The 16,127-nt window shown below is 34.2% G+C and overlaps 1 protein-coding gene and 1 non-coding gene across 2 annotated transcripts in view; one reads left to right on the top strand and one right to left on the bottom strand.

Annotated features, from left to right (window-relative positions):
- Positions 1-16,127, top strand: part of LOC118193825 (uncharacterized) — a 207,169-nt gene that overhangs the window by 79,726 nt on the left and 111,316 nt on the right. The window lies entirely within an intron of this gene.
- Positions 9,363-9,436, bottom strand: TRNAI-GAU (transfer RNA isoleucine (anticodon GAU)). The gene has a single exon. It is a non-coding gene; the product is annotated as a tRNA-Ile (tRNA).

The raw sequence follows: 16,127 nt of genomic DNA, 5'->3' as shown, positions 1-16,127 counted from the left end.
GGAAAATACCTAATATCCTTAAAGCTAACGAAAAAAAAGTAATGACACATAAAAAGCAAGCAGAAGAATTATTCCCGAGAAGGGAAAATTGGGTGCGAAGGCATCTGGATGAAAAACAAGAGAGCAAAAGTCTTTTTTCCAACTTGGAAAATTAACATAAACTGCGAGCGAATTTTCTTTTTCAGATAACACCTCCAAATTTTCAAGGTTATTTTAATTAAAGAGGATACGTATTATTAAACTATAACTTTTCGAAATGCAGGTTTAACTGAATGAAATTATATCGTTTTATTACATCATCGTCATAAAACACGCTAATAAAATTTTATATACAGTTACATTTACTTTTCAGATGCAAACGGCCGTTCCTTTATCGTAAACGTTATAAAGCAAAGAATTTGTATGGTTAAATCTATTAATGTGTTGTATTTGACGTATTTTAAAACAGAAGTTATTATAAAGATGTAACATTTCCCCTTTCCCATATGGTTCTAACAAATACGTCTACACTCCTTTCCCTTTTAAGAAAGAATGAAATCAAACACTCATCAGATATTCTGCAACTAATTTCCTTAAATCATTTAAGCTTTGTTTAGAATTACTAATGCAATTTTATCAAGGAGAAGTATAAAGGGTGAGGAGCAGGAATGAAACGAGTTATAAATCAGTAACAAATGCATTAAAAGCATAATTAGGAAACTAATTTTTTTTTTTTTTTTTTGTGCTGTGTTTGTGTGTGTGTGTGGGGGGGGGTAAACACGTGTTTTAGCAAATATATGTCAAAATATTATAAAATTTAAACGGCTTCTCTTAGGTTATATTTAATGAAATTTAAAAAGCTTTTTAAATTGCTGCTTACTGCTTGAATCATACTTTCGGATTCAAACTGGACTATACACCAATTTTTGAAACGGTCTTCATTAATGTTTTTACTTAACACACCAGCTGGACTTGTAAGAATTTTTATAACTTTAAAGTAACGATTTCTTGGCTTCAAGTTCGTTTATTTAATTATTCTCTTTTATTAACTATTATTATCTTTTATTATCTCTTTTATTTTATTATTTATTAATTTAGATTAAATTAAAAATTTCATGAATACTGAAATGATAAATTAAAAATATTATGACTGCTAAAAGTTTTAAAATTAATTTTAACAATTAACTAATTAATAAGACATAGTTTTGTCAGTGTAAATACATACACTTTTAAGCAATTGTAGATGCAGCTTTCAACTAATGTAATTTGAAAATTTTTGAATTGAATTAAAACTGCTCTTTAATTAATTTCTCTGTTATCTTTCACTCTATCTTTTAATTTTACTTCATGATTATTTTGAATTGCTAAATTCTAGTTCAGTTTTAATATATAAATTATTTGAATACAAAAGTAGAAAGTAGTAGTAGACTAAAAAGAGAGACCTATTTGGTCGAAAGATTTTGCGCATTGAGCTGTAAAGCTTTATATTTCATATCTGTAATTAAATATATCTTTCGATTATGTACAAAATGTTTCCGTTATAATTTGATTTAAATACAAAATGTCTTTGAATCCCTTATAGGATACAAGTTCTCATGCACTGAGTGACAGAAGTTTTACTATCACAGCTAAAATTGGATGATAATCGTGATTTCTTTTTCTATCATGATAACATTTATGGTAATAAATAAAATGGTTAGAATGATAACAGTTTTGGGCTTGTTTGAATGTCAAACAATTTGTAGGAATAAAAAGGCACAATATTTTCTGTTATCTACTAAAATTACTAGAATCTAGCTTAGTTTTTGTGAGTTAAATACATAGTTTTATCTAACAATTACAAAAGCATACTACATTCTAGGAGTAAAAATATTTACCGATTGTAGTGCTTTGAAAATATGGTCTTCGGTATGTTAAAATATTCCCATTTAAAGTTCCCAAAAGGAACTGTCTTGAGTTTTACGTGCTGTGTCTTGAACCAAAATGTCTTTCCTAATAATGACATCGAAATATTTCCTAACAGATATAATAAATTTGGTTAGGAGAGAATGGTCAAGAGACAGCAGCTTTCATGAGAATCAAAAGAAATTAAACTGTCTTTTGTAATGACCTCTTACTCAATGTCGTACTTTTCTAAGATTTAGTGCAATTTACAAATTAGGTTCTCTTTGTATTTATATTGCATTTCTTTCAATATAAAACACTCAGAATTTCTTGCTTAATCTAATGGAATATTTTCCTGCTGCATCAAATTTAATTGTTTGATTAATAGCAGTGCGATATCTCCCTGTGCGGTATGCAAGAGGCAGTATATAGCATGGCATTGCACTAAACATCAAATGCTTACAAAATGTCATTTAGTTAACAAGAAAATTGTCTCCGTATGTGATAATATAATATATTTTAAACTCTAGAGCTTCATTTGCTAAAATTATCGCCCATTTATTTACACCAAGCTGACCATCATGTTTTTCATTCAACTGGATTAAAATAATGAGCAATGTTTTACAAAATTAAATTAATGCAGTTAATATTAGTACATGCTTGTTTGTAAAATAATTGAATGAAGATAAGTTGCGCACATGTCACAGCATCCAACGGATTTGTATTAAGTCAAATAAACTCTAATTTCTCACTAAAATCCTCCTTCGAATAAAATTAAAAAAAAATTGTCATCTTTCTAGACATTGTGTAATAGTTTACATAGAATAGTGACAACAAAACGGAAAAAGAACAATGAAAGGAAAGAAAGAGAGAAATATCTTTCACGGGACTAATTATATTATCAGCAAACGAACTTTAATGCAAAAAAAACAAAGGAAATATTGCTGATAAATGCCATTGGGTATACGGCTATCTAAACAAAGGCATTATCTTTAGAATAAACAATAGTGTTACTCACTTGTCTGTGTCTTAAAAGAGAATGAAATGAAATAAAAGGTGGCGTCACACATCAAATGATGACCTTTGGAATATAAGATTGTACGGAACTATCATCTTTCCATGATGTAATAATTTTTATAAGATTGATTACATGTTGCCTTTCTTTGAAAACGGATATAATGATATCAGTATCTTTTATACATCTTGGCTTATATACATAAATAAAAGCAGAGTGTTAGATACTTGAAACTCTAAAGACACAGCTTTATTACGAATAGCACTATTACTAGTCTTTTCAGTTTCTTTACGTAGGAACTCATGCCAAACTGATAACAAATAACTTTTCATATTGCATATCCGTAAATTGCGATTTAAGTATTCCAAAGCTTATTCCTTTCGAATCTATTAAAGCTATGTAATTAAGTTCTAAAACTTACGCATTTAAGGAAAGTAACAGGCTTAGTCATTCATTTTATCGTGTAAGAAAAAAGCTATTCCTTTGTAGACAATAGGTTTTACGTGCTGTGTCGAATGCTTTTATATTACTTGACAGGAAATTTTTGTAAGCCTGAATTTGAAAAAATTACTTTAATAATCACGTTATTTCTTATATTAAAATTTTCTATTCTTCTAATGTTTTCTCTACTCCATCAGAAAATGTAAATGATGGCAGTTTAAATGCAGAGCGGGAATCTAAATTTAGGAAAGAATGGTAATAATGTCAGCCTTTCGTAGTGTCAGTCTTTAGAGTTTCGTAGAATTATCCTTAATTTATGGACATGGGTGTAAATTGCTGCGTTTGCCTAATAAATTGCTTACATTATAGAAGCCAATTTGCAGAGTGATTAGTTTTTCTTCCGAAGGAAGAGATGTGAAAAATATGCAGTGCGTCGCCGGGATTCGAATTCTGGACCTACCGGTAGGAACCGACGTGCTTTCCAATTAGTCCACGAAGGCAGGCAGCAAGATGGGAGAAAAACCTTACATTCTCCGCCATATAAATGGCGTCTATAGAGCAGGGACTCAGTAGACAAACCCTGGTGATGACGAATTATTGTCCACCACCTTTTAGTTTGGATTCCACTGTAGTGTCCTTAGGTTTGTTTGAAGAAGGAGATATGAAAAACGTGGAGTGCACTCGCCGGGATTAGAACTCCGGCCGTTTCCGTTATTATCCAGACTTGCTTTCTAATTACACCACAAAGGCACGCGGTAAGGAAGGCGAAAACTTTACAGAGTAAGCATATAACGCTACACATTGATCATAGAAAGAAAAAGAGAAGAAGAGAGAAATAACGGCAAAAAACGACTTAATGTGGAACATTTACTTGAACTAGGCTTCAGAGAAAATGTTGAAGACATTGCTTAAACTAACTGAGCAAAACATCAGCAACAATGACATAAGCTGAATTCAAAAGTTCAGAGATTTTACCGGAAACTGATTACCTTTTTAAAACATTTTTTAGAAATCACCGTAAATTTTTACTTAAGCTTTGCTTATGGTACAGCATGGAAAGAACAAGACATAATTAATATGAACTCTTTAATTGAGAGTATAGCAATGGCAAATTTTTCAAGGAAGAATTAAGCTCTTGAATGCTTTCTGAAAATAAACCTGGCGTGAATAAGATTACTCATAGATTTTCAGACTGACAGTTTCAAGCTGTCCTTGAGATATCCCTTCTTTTCTAATTTCATCGCATTTATAGGTTTCGTATTTTTGTATCTTGTATACAAAATAGTAGCCTCAAATAGTAAAGCTTTTTTTTGGAGTAAACTATAATTTACTTGGTTAATTGTATAGGAAGAATGTATTAGCCTAAAATTTTAATGGTGCTAAACTAAAAAAGAGCAACTAAAATTTTTTAATTTCTACAAATATGAGATGAGATCAAAAGATTAGCACGAAATTTATAGAGAAGAAGATAAAATTCTCAGTTGATTAAAAATTAAATAAAGCTTATAAAATAAAGAAACATATATCTGAAACCAACCAAGTTTTTGAGTTTTGGTATTAAAATCAAGCATGGAAATAATAAACAGAAGCCCTTAACGAAATGAATGTCGAAATGAAGGTATGTATTAAAAGTTATTAAAACATTCCTTTGTAACGAACTGAAAACAAAGCGACACTTGAGATATTTATGATATCATATTCGAACCGCAATACTTAAGTAAACAAGATAATTCCCTTTGTTTCTGTCGCATTCTTTGATGATCCATTTTTTCAGTCTGATTGCAAGTATTTCAGAGATAAAAGTCTATTGGGCAGAAGGCGATTTTTCTTTATTGAAAGGTTTTTGTCTCTTCAAAGCCTCATTAAACTAAAATATTTCATATACACGTTGAAAAAAATTTTACATTTCATTTAACAGTTATAAAGAGTTTCATAAATATTTCTATGCAGTGGAACAAATTGATGCATTCATCGCTTTATTTGTATATTGTTAAAAAAGAAAATTTATGCTTTATGAATAGTATTATTAAACTATTTTCTTTAAAGTGTCGAACTACTCTCCCCCTTTTTCTTTTCTTTTCAAAAAGGTCTCTACTGAAGTGTTACTGCTACTGTTTCCAATCTCACTTGTCTGGCAAAGGTCAGCACAAGCGTACGACATTCATTTCGGTAAGGAGTCAAACGCGCCTGTCGTTGGCTGGAACCTTGAACACCATATAGGTGACAGACAGATTTTAGCTCAGTTCCGCCTCGAATTTTGAGAAAGAACGCACCGGGGGAGGGACCACTCCGATGGTCTTACACCCCTCTTCTTCTATCATCAACCTTTCGACAGGAATTTCGGTTCGCCGCATTTTTAGAGTGCCCTTATGCCGCACAGACACTATACGTTTACAAACATCTATGCTATCCTCCGAGATTCGAACCAAGGCCCTTCGGTGTGGCAGTCAGCGTCGCTAATAATACCACTATTCCGTGATGGGCGGCATGCATGTGCCTAATAGTCGTAGTGCTATTGTATCAATAATAGGGCCACTCAGTTGGAATAATGGTTAGAGACGCTGACTGACATACCGATTGGCCCGGGCACGAATCCCAGAGAATGCATGAATTTTTGTAAGCGTATAGAGCCTTTGCGGCAAGGGTCGCTCAAATTATACGTTCAGCCGAAAGTTCTTTCAAGAGGTTGGTGATAGGAAAGAAAGATGGAAGACCCAAGAACTGTTCCCAGGGGGTTCTTCCTCAAAACTGGGACGAAAGCTTAAAAAACAAACAAACAAACAAACAAAAAAAAAATAAAAAAAAAAAAAAAAAAAGAACAGAAAAAGTGTCTGAAAGGTTTCAGTCTTTAAATTACGTTAGGGGTGTTTTTTTAACGTTTTGTGTGTTACCTTTATTTATTAAATATCATGTTCTTTGCACATAAACCATAAAATTCAGTTCAATAGCAGTGTCGCAAAATAATTTTAAAAAGAGCATAGCTTTAGAATTTAAGATACACAGTTCCGCGGAGCTGGAGATAAAAAGGTTTTTTCCCCCCGTAGAGTGTTGCCATTGCTCGCTTTGAAATCTTTGAGTTTGTTAATCAAAAATTCGCTAAAGTTTTACAAAATATGAAATGGATAATAAAACAAATTCCAAAATTGGTCTTCCACATGCCCATATTCGTAGGAGGATTACGTAATTCAAAATTCGATAACTCTCTGTACCGTTGTTTTATCACAATTCGAGAAATAGGCATATATGTATGCAGATTTTTCACTATTTAATTTCTTCAAATATAATGCAGGTTTGGTGGCAACAATCTAACATTTGGTGGCAACAGTTTGAGAAGTGAAACGGACATTTATAGTGATTCAACGCAAAATCGAAAACAATGGTCCTTCAGGAACAAAGCCTCTTTGGACTAACAATTAAACAGGTATAGCAATACTTCAATTGCCTATGATTTTGCTGGCCTAGCTTCCATCTGTCCCTGTGTCAATAATAGGAAAATTTCATTCTAATGTGTTGCTCCGCATTCAAAATACTTGAATATTGAGTTTCAGAGGAATAAACGCCATACAAAAATTATGCATGCTTATATGAAAAACACTGCTGCTTTAAAAAATTTCCCGATAGTATGGAGTTTAAAAAAAATACCAAACCTTTTTTATGTTTGCTTAGAATATTATTAAATGAAACAGAAATACTTCTTTTATCACTATGTTAATATTGCAACTAGAATTTAAAATTATGCGATAAAAATCATTATTATTTTTGCGATATCAGTCCATTTCTCTGTTTACACATTGTAAGTAGTTATGTAGCTGTTTATTTCTGTGCGAAATTTATTTACTACTTTTGAAACAAAAATTAATAAGTACTTTAGAAAGTTTTTCTTTATTATAGTTAGCATTTTTTTAATTTTAATTCTGTAATTAGCTTTCGTTTTAAGTAAATTATGATTTAAGTATAGCAGCAATACAGTTTTAGATTTTAGAGAGGCACAGAAATTTCATGGAATATACTTGAATAGATATTTCATTCTTGTTCCTTAGCAATTGTAACTTGCTTCAGATGTTTAGAAAGGCCTTTACTTCCAGGTTTTATCTAGCCAAAATTTAAAAAAAAATGTTCCATTTTTCCTATCGTACTAATTGTTGTCTAATTACTTTTTATCCAGTCAGAACTGAAAAATAATACGCACTTTTCTCCTCCGAAGGTTCAACAGAAGGGCAAAACAATACATGTAAAAAAATTACAGTGAAACTAAGAGCATGTCTTAGTTAATTTTCAAGATACTTACTGGGATATTTGTTATAGCTCCCTCGTCGAAAGATCAATTTCAGTACACCCAGAGTCGGTTTCACAGCTCTACAACATCCACAATTGCGGAGGGCGTCGAAATTGAGAGAGTCCTGCAAGAATTTTCCTATTAGAGCTTTTTTATTTACTTCAAATCTACATGATACCTATCAAAAATTACACTGGAACTTTGAGGAAGAAATCAAAAGCAAATGGCGACGGCCGAAGAGCTGTATATAATGATCATAAATAAATAGTAATGAAAATAGGAATAATTTCTCACTGAAAAGTGGTACTTATCTACATTAAATTCTCGAAATAAAAATCTTTTAACACCTGGACATGAGAACTTGGTAATTCCTTGTTCGGCATGTTCAGTAGCAACTTAAGCCTTTTCTTGTGGTCTGAAATACGGTAATGCTTAATTACCTTTCTTTGGAAGAAAAGGAGAACCAGTGGCGTAAATAAGAGTATGCATAAGGGGAAGCTATGGAAAATTGTTAACACACAAAATATATAACACAAGTGCTTATAATTTTTGTTTTAGAAATGGTGGTAATAAGTTAGGTAATAACCCATAGAAACCTGCTATAGAAAATATAATTTTAAAGGGGACCGACCTGATTGGGGAATCACATATCCCAACTTGCGAGAATCCAAAATTTATTAAGCTGGCTCTGAGTCTATTTATATATAACCTCTGAGTATGTATATGCCTCTCAAACAGGAAAGTGGTTAGGGACTCTGACTGCCGCACCGAAAGGCCCGAGTTTGAATCGCGGAGAAGGCGTGGATGAAATTTGTCCGTCCTTTCATAGGAGGCAACGGTGGACCACATATTCGGTGTCTCCATAATAAAATGACCACCGCTTTTGGCCTTAGTGGTGGCCAACGTCTGTGGATGGCTTGGGTCTGCCATCGAAAACAAAATACCTACTATATGAAAATTTGTTTACTGGGCATGTAGCAACTTCCGAATGTTCGACTATCTCAGGTCAAATCGACGAAAGTGCCACGTGGATGTGATGCCACGGTCCAAAGAATCACCATCAAAGATTATCATGAAATATAAACGTTTCGAATTGTAATTGGAATTATATTTTTTTCCCTTTGTCTGCCTCTTACTGTCCATAAAAGACTGCAGATTATTGTTTCTTCAATTAAAAACACAATAATTAAAGGTTGTTTTCGCCCTGTAGTTTCATCGGTCAGACGGTATGCAGCGGATTCAGTAAAAATGGTCATCTGTGATATAAGCAGAATAGTTAACTGCTAGCGTGCAGCTCATTGTTTGCAGATCCGATGGAGAAAAAATGATATTGCCCATCGATCAACTCTCATAGAAATATAAATTTTAAGATTTTTTACATATGTTTCACTATTAAGTCTTTTCCTTTAAGTAAATATGTACACATATATGCGTTTAAATATCGTACATGGAACTAGCGAAAGATACAACTGTTGTAACAAATTTAGGCATAGAAATTCGACTAAATCTTCGTTACTTCTTGAGAAAACCTTTTAGGTTGCTATGGAAGCATATTGATATCACATAATAATTAGCTGTAGTCCTTACAATAATTACAATAAGCAAGATGCGTTGTTGGTAATATAGATAGTAAATACACTCATGTGTCTACTTAACAATATCAATAGACAAAGTTATCGCCCATGAATCCTGTTACAGAGATTTTAAATTAAGATTTTCAATTTTCCCGAGTCTTGAGTTTAGAGATTAGTAATGAAAAATTAACAACGCCTTCGCCGGGAGTCGAACCACGGACCTCTGGAATATCGGTCCAGCGTGCATAACCACTACACTACGAAGGCACGCTAGGAGAGCAGGACAAATACCTTATATACTTCCCCTTTTAAAGGGCGACTGGAGTTTCTAGGAGACCGAATCGCCAAATCCTGGGTCTGAAGAATACTCATCCAACATCCTTTTAGTTAGGGCGCCACTGTAGAGACATCAGGATTTTTTAAGCAAGAGAGATTAAAAAATTAGCAACGCCTTCCCCGGGAATCGAACCACGGATCTCTAAAATACCGACACAGCGTGCAGAACAACTATCCCAAGAAAGCACGCTAGGAAAGCGGGAGAAATACCTTATAAAGTATAATTTTCATGTTCAAAATTTCTGATAAACGCAGTTAAATTTTTATACTAAAACTGTAAGTTATAAAAATTTTCATCATGTCTTAAAAATACCATCGTAGTGACTTTACAAGTTGAAGGATCATCAGAGAATTAAAATTACTCACAATCAATTAAAGTTGCAATTGAGTTCTAAATCATGAGAAGTATTGTCTCCAGGCTTTGGGCAGCATTTGAAAAGACTGGAATGTTCTCCAAAGATAGTGCAGGAAGTCACAGTTCTACAATTGTATAAAAAGACCGATTTTTAGAGCCAATAGCTACACACAATCAATGCTATGCATTCGGACTACTTGAAAGTCGCATTTTTTTAACATTACAGGAATGAAGATATTTCGTCAAACACTGTGGCTCAACATTTGGACTACGTGAGGTCAATTGTTAGAAGATCGAAGTAAATTTATGTGGTCTAAGTAGCAATTACATATGACTATGCATTCTAGTATGGCGCAATTCAGAGAGAAGGCAGTGGTATGAGATATATCGCTAGTATTTGATAACGAATTACTCGTGTTTCTCTATATGAATTATAAAAGGAATTATCAAGGAGAAAAAGTCTCATTAAACTGTGTGAAACGTTTTGAAAAATTAAGTTCGATGGAGAAGAATGTTAAAAACTTTGTTGAAGCTTTATTATTGGATGATGTTTCAGTTTTTGGACTTTGGAAAAAAAATAAATTTTCATTCTTATTTGGTTAATAAGTAACAGTTTTGCTTTCGTCAATTTGCTTTGCTGAGTTTCAAAAATTTTCGTGTTCTCATTTATAAATTATCTCAATTTTTTTTGCTAGGAATATTTTTGGCGCTTATCATTTCAGTGTAAAAATGACAGGTACAGGTAGAAGTGGGTGAGACACCAAAAGTTCACCATTTGTCGTATAGGTACAGACCCTCAGCGTCAACTGTGCAGTTCCATCCAAATTTTGAGGGAAACGAGAGATACGAACTCGGGTTTTGTTACGGCATATTAGCGTCACTAACCACTATACCAGTTGGTGGCACTGCTGAAAACCAGTCATAGCATATCCATAAAGTTTAAGAAGTACTAAGAAATATTCTTTAAAATATGACGTGGTCCGACCAAAAAAGTGTGAAACGTATCACATGTTATATGTATTATGCATATAGCTAAAATTCATGGGCTATTTTATAGGATTCCGTAGAACTATTTAAGGGAAAAGAAAAACTGCGAAAGCGGCTAGATTGTAAATAACCTCGTAAATTAAGAAGTTTCTAAGTATAATATGCTTTAAAATATGATGTTTATTAATTTGTAGAGTTGCGCGCCTCCAACCTGCACGCAACCAAGAGGTGACTGTTGAAATTGGAAAATAGACAGAGTCTTGCTAAGGGTTTAAGTCCCTTTTTATTCAACTTAAGAAATTACAATTGCGTGCTCTTGACGCTCACAAACTACGCCGACCCGGCGGTAAAATAAAAATAAGAACCTGAAAAGAAATAATAACAAGTCTCTAACTACGAGGCTCTCTAAAAGTAACTAATCTCACCGCGTTTTACAATACCGCTGGTAATTCAGCAAACTTTGAATATCACGTTGAACGAATAACAATTCTCCGAGGCAAGCACACAGGCCGAAACGCGGGGTTCTTCAATTTCTGGCTAACTACCTCCGCGCTCGTGAAGTAAGAACAGCACACCTTGAACTCGTGTCCATTCTATTTAACTCAGAATACTTCCGCTCATAATTTGAATCCTTGCGCGTTCTACTAAAATTTACATAAACTGGCATTGGCAGTTCCAGGGGAAAGTAAGGCTTGACAGGAAAGATAGTTTAAACTTAAAATAAATGTTAGTTAAAATAAATATAAACCCTACATTTGCCGCTGCCAGAATTTGGAAAACTTGGAAGCAGGTCCTACAAACGACTTGTTGTAAAGTTTCTATAATTCTGAACTAACTCTCAAGAGCCTCGTTTACACAAAAAAAATCTTATGTAACATAATGTATACTAAATTTCTGTCGATACTTATATAAATCTCTCTTCTTACAGCAACTTTTTCTGGACTTCACCAATCAATCTTGTTCTTTTCCTTCCAGCATCTGGAAGGAATAAGTATCAGTATCTTTCTATATACATTATAATTTACACTTTCTTGACACTGAATAAATTTTTGTTTTTAACGATTCGTTTTCCTTAGTTACTGCTTACTTCACATTCATTCAATTATTCAAACATTAATTTAACTTTACCCTGGCTCTCCACCATGTGTGGTGTCAAACGGGAATATTCGTGTTTTAGTCTTACAACACTTCCCCTAACCACCATGATTTGTTAAAATTCAACGACCAAATAGACACACCTTACTCGACATTCTACAACTCGAAGAGCTACTTTAACATTCTTAAAAATTCAAGTGTAGGTGGAGAACCCTACAAAACACATTCATTCTAACTTCCGCCTCATTCATCTTTAAACATGAAGGCTTTCGCTCTAAAGCATGACTTTATCTACAGTTTAATACTTAAATTTTGAATTCATTCCTTTTGAGCATTTTACTTTTAGCATCTAAAATTTTATGCTTCTAGACTAAATTCTACTTTTACATAACATTCAAGTATTTATTTACATTTACAAAATTTTAATACATATAATTTTTACTAATTACCATACAATGAATAAGAGAAAATAAATTTTTACTTTACTCATTCTTCGCCAAGCTGGCGGCACTGAAACTAAAATTCTTATTAATACAAGAATACGAAGTTATTTTTATCTTCGGCCAAATTTTGGCTTTAACATAACAGAATTAGTCTTTCGACCAACAGAAAATGCTTTTTCTTAGCTTTTATACTTAAAGAAAATAATACTTTTGCCTTAGCTAAATAAAGTAAAACAAAACTAAGTCTCAACCGAGACATATTGACTTTCGTCAAAACATAGAACTTCGTACTTATGCATAACATTTCGGAACAAAAGAGAAAAAAAAAATTATAGAAGATTTTAACTTATCTTTGAGTTTTCGATGATTGAAACTCCGTCATTCTTTTCTGGCAATATTGTTCCCAAGTTAGAGGTTTCATGGACGTCAATCTTCTCCTTACTGACCTCCGAGTGTCGTCCACATTAGTTTTTCTCTTGCGTCCTCTGCATGCTGGCCTCTTGGCGGAGTAATCGTCGGGTTGCTGTCTTTTTCGTTTTTCTCTTGGACGGCTGGTCTTGACATCCTCCGGTCTGGAGTCCTCCTTGAATTTCTTCTGTTGTTCCTGGCATTTTCGTTCCTCCTGCTGTCTTTTCAGTTTCCGGAACGACGGCCTTGCTTGCACCTGACTCTCTGGCCCTGGGAGCGTTCTCCTTGATGTATAATTTCTACTGCGATACGTTGTAGGTGGTGTTTTCCTCTTTACCAAGGTTTCTTTACGCGGTGGCTTTGCATTCTTGTTTTTCTTAAATGCTGGAGTTTGAAAGTTTTCATTTTTTCGTTTTGGTACCGTCGTCTGGGTTGTAGAAGGGCTAGGTCTCTCTTCAGTTCTCTGCTTCTTGGGTGGTGGAACAGTTGTCGTTATTTCTGGACCTTCTACTTCTTTTAGACTTGAGTCCTGCAAGAAACTTTTAAGGATTTCAAAATCATTTGGATTATAGTATTTTTTCACCTGGTCGGGACTTGCTTTACAGATCTCCCCTCTCTCGTTCTTAAGGTACAATACGACTCCTTTGATTTCCTGAATTACATAGGGGCCTTCAAATTTTGGAGCTAACTTTGCAGTAAAATTGTCTGGGGCACTTGATAAAGAAAATTTCCGCTTCAATACTTTATCCCCAACTTTAAAATCTGCTTCACGGCGTTTTCTATCGTAGTACAGTTTTTGCTTATTTCTTGCCGTATCCGAGCTTTTAAGCGCCTGATCAATAAGTTTTTGCACATCTTTCTGCTTAAACTCTTGCTCTCTTTGTTGCACAAAGAAAAATTTATCTAAAGGCGTAATTAACTTTCTGCCTAAAAATAATTCTGCTGGGGTTTTTCCCCTAGTATCGTGATTTGCCGTTCTTAAAGCATAAGCTAATTCATTTATGTAGCCATCCCAGCGCTTGTGATGTGTGCTAACGTAACTGCGAATTATTTTTACTATGTTTTTATTCACTCTTTCTGCTATGTTTGCCTGTGGTCTATACGGAACCATTTTGATATGGCGTATGCCAAGTCCAGTGCATATGTTTTCAAATATTTGACTAATGAATTGTTTTCCGCTATCGCTAAAGACTTTTATCGGTGCACCGTATTTTAAAATGCATCTGTGTAAGAATGCATCTGCGACTGTTTTGGCTGACGCGCGTTTATGTGGAACAATTTCAGTCCATTTTGAAAAATGATCTACTATTACTAAAAGAAAACGATTTTTATTTAACTCACTCTGGGGAAAGAGACCAAGAAGATCTATGCCTAAAATTTCATTCGGAAATGTAGCCGAATGCTATTTAAGTACCCGGCCGGGCTGTAATTAATATCATTTATTAACTGACATTGATTGCAGGACCTAACATACGCAGTTACTATTTTGTATAATTGCGGGAAATATACCGCCTCGCGTACCCTTTTTAAAGTGTTTCTGACCCCTAAATGACCCGCTGTTTTCGCGTCGTGTAATTCCTTCAAAATGCTTAATCGAAGCGAGGCTGGGATGACTGGTTTGTACTCGAGATTTTCGTTTGTTGTTTTCGTATAAAATAATAAATTATCTATTATTTCATAGTTTTCTGCTCTGTTTCTTATCGCATCGATATCTGTGTGCTCAAAGCTTTCGGGGTCTTTCAAATATGCATAGATATTTCCAAATGCAGGATCAGCTTTCAGTTCAGTGATAATCGTATCTCTAGAATGTAAAATTTTTGAAGTCAACATAGCGCATTGAAGTTCATTTTCTTCATCGTCCAGTTTTATACGAGAAAGTGCGTCAGCTACATTGTTTTCCTTACCCGGTTTATATTTTATTATTAGATTCTATTCTTGGAGTTTTAAAGCCCATCTTATTAACCTGGGCGTTAGGTTTTTCCCCGAGTAAAGTCTACCAACAGCCGCATGATCCGAAAAGACTGTTACTGGCGCTTTGCCGAAATAAACTCGAAATTTGTGTACAGCCATTAATACGGCTAATATTTCTCTCTCTGTAGCCAACGTTTTATTAAAAAATGCCAGAGGATGGCTATTTTGCATAAGAACCGCACCCACCGCATAGTGCGACGCATCTGCTGCAGTTTCCAGGTTTTCGTCCCCCTCCGGGAATTTCAAAACAGGAGCATTTATGAGCGCTTCTTTTAATCTTTCAAATGCTGTATTTGCTTCCGCTGTCCACGTAAATTTACTTCTCTTTCTTTTAATTACTAAGAGTGGTTCAACAATATTAGCGAAATCTTTTATGAAAGACCTATAGTAAGAACATAACCCAAGGAAAGAAGAAAGTTTCTTGGCGGTGTTGGGCGGTGGAAAATTCTTGATTGCTTTTATTTTTGAATCTTGTGTTTCTATACCATTTTGCGAAATTTTATAACCGAGATATTTAAGTTCTTTAGTTGCGAACTTGCATTTTGAGGCGTTAATTGTAAGACCGGCCTTTTTTAATAATTTAAAAACTTCTTCTAGATCTTTAATGTGTTGTTCTAACGTACTACTCGTTATAATTATATCATCTAGATAGATTAAAATTGATTTTTCTAGGACAGGCTTTAGAACAATGTCCATAGCTCTCTGGAATGTTGATGGGGCCCCACACAACCCAAAGGGCATGCGTAAAAATGCATATAAAGTGCATTAATTGCCCGATTTTGTTATAAACGCGGTTTTATGTATGTCTTCGGGTCTCATAGCTATTTGATAGTAGCCAGACGTTAAGTCCAAAGTAGACATGTATCTTGTAGATTTGATCTTTCTAATAATTTCCTCTATAACCGGCAATGGGTAAACTGGGAATTTAGTAATACTATTTAGTTTTCTGTAATCGATAGCAAACCTCCAAGCCCTTTTATCCGAAGGACGAAACTCGTTCTTTTTCCTACATAGTACGACTGGACTCGCGTACTCACTATTTATGGGCGTTATTATTTTATTCTTTAACATCTCCTGAATATGTTCTTCGATGATTACATCTTTTTGTTTATGATAACGATATGGTTTAGTCCTACAAGGTTTTTCGGCAGTTAATTGTATCTGATGCGTAACTATTTGATAACTACCAGGCCTTTCTGAAAACAAGTTAGAAAAATTACCCACCACTTGCTGGATGGCTTGACTTTCATGGTCATTCAGATGGCTAAGGTCAACTTGCGGTTGCTCCACAGGTTCCACCACCCTCTGGTCCATCTCCAGCACCACAGAACTGTCTTGAAAATTCAATTTGGCCCTCGTGGCC

The sequence above is a fragment of the Stegodyphus dumicola genome, chromosome X2, assembly GCF_044657685.1.
Source record: "Stegodyphus dumicola isolate Sdum_Otavi_A_Nest chromosome X2, ASM4465768v1".
NCBI classification, from domain to species: domain Eukaryota; kingdom Metazoa; phylum Arthropoda; class Arachnida; order Araneae; family Eresidae; genus Stegodyphus; species Stegodyphus dumicola.
The sequence above is the reverse complement of the archived record's forward strand: the minus strand, read 5'-3'. Positions and strand labels throughout refer to the sequence as shown.